Below are 1,523 nucleotides of genomic sequence, written 5' to 3'. Positions count from 1 at the left end.
TAAAAATTTCCTCTGTTTTCACTGTATCTCAGAAATTTTGATGTTGTATTTTCATTTTCATTTAATTCAAAATATTTTTATATTATGTTCTTGAGACTTCTTCTTTGACCCATCTGTTATTACAGATGTGTTGCTTAATCTTCAGATATTTTGGGATTTTTCAGGTGTCTTCTGTTGTTGATTTCTCTTTTAAATTCTGTTGTGGTCTGAGAATATACTTTGTATGATTTCTATTCCTTTAAATTTGTTAAGGTATATCTAAAGGTCCAGAATCTGATCTATTTTGGGGAATATTCCATACAAATTTGAAAAGAATGTATATTGTACTGATGTTGGACGGTGTATTCTATTAATGTCAGTTAGATCAAGTTGATTGATATTGCTGTTCAATTCAACTATATCCTAATTGATTTTCTTACTGCTTGGCCTATCAATTACTGACAAAGATGCTGAAGCCTCCTACTATAATACTGAATTTATCTATTCCTCCTTTCACTTTAAGCAGTTTTGGCCTCAAGTATTTTGACAGTCTGCTGTTAAGTTCATACATGTTTAGGATTGTTAGATCTTTTGGAGAACTGACTCCTTTGTTATTATGTAGTACCTCTCTTTATCTTTGATAAATTACCTTGTCCTGAAGTCTACTTTGTCTCAAATTTATATAGCTACTCCAGCTTTCTTTGATTAGTGTTAGCTTAGTATATTTGCTCTCTTTACTTTTCTTTATTGAAGTATAGTCAGTTTACAACCTTGTGTCAATTTCTGGTATACAGCATCATGTTTCAGTCATACATGTACATACATATATTCCTTTTCATATTCTTTTTCATTATAGGTTACTACAAGACATTGAATATAGTTCCCTGTGCTCTACAGTATAAACTTGTTGTTTGTCTATTTTATAGACAAATCTCAAAAAAATATGGAATGCTTCACAGATTTGCATGTCATCCTTGTGCAGGGGCCATGCTAATCTTCTCTGTATTGTTCTAGTTCTAGTGTATGTGCTGCCAAGGTGAGTATGCTGTCTTTACTTATAAACTATCAGAGTCTTAATATTTAAAGTAGATTTCTTGAGCAGTTTTCCCTTCCAAGAAAAGTCATTGATTTTCATTGTGCCTAATCTTTTCCTTGTTGTAAGTACTGGAGTGGTGACTTCTAAGCTCTTTATATGTCAGAGATGAAACCAGAAGTTCTACTAATCATTTAAAAATCACCATCTTCTTGTTCTCTTCTTTTTCCCCAGCCAGTATGAAAATCCTTCCCTACTTTTCTTGTAACCCCTTTCAGAGGGCTTCCTCAACAGAGCTGTTTGACCTCTGAGAGCACTGTTTTCTTCTTTATATCACAGCCATCTGATGCTTAAAATTCACAGAGGGCTGTACAGCCTCACTTTCTACCTAGATATCCTGCTACTTCTCACACCCGGTCCCAACAATGAAGTCAGCTTCGTCCATACCTTTATGAAACATTCATATGTATTTTCTTGTAGAGATTCCATGTTTTCTTCCACTTTGGTTTCC

General features: G+C 33.7%; 1 non-coding gene across 1 annotated transcript; it reads right to left on the bottom strand.

The window, feature by feature from the left end:
* Positions 1 to 916: 916 nt before the first annotated feature.
* On the bottom strand, positions 917 to 1,023 carry LOC116662339. Its single transcript, XR_004318375.1, has one exon. It is a non-coding gene; the product is annotated as a U6 spliceosomal RNA (small nuclear RNA).
* Between the last annotated feature and the right edge of the window lie 500 nt (positions 1,024 to 1,523).

Source organism: Camelus ferus, chromosome X (genome assembly GCF_009834535.1).
Source record: "Camelus ferus isolate YT-003-E chromosome X, BCGSAC_Cfer_1.0, whole genome shotgun sequence".
In the NCBI taxonomy this organism is placed as follows: Eukaryota; Metazoa; Chordata; class Mammalia; order Artiodactyla; family Camelidae; genus Camelus; species Camelus ferus.
This window is presented reverse-complemented; position numbering and strand designations above follow the sequence as displayed.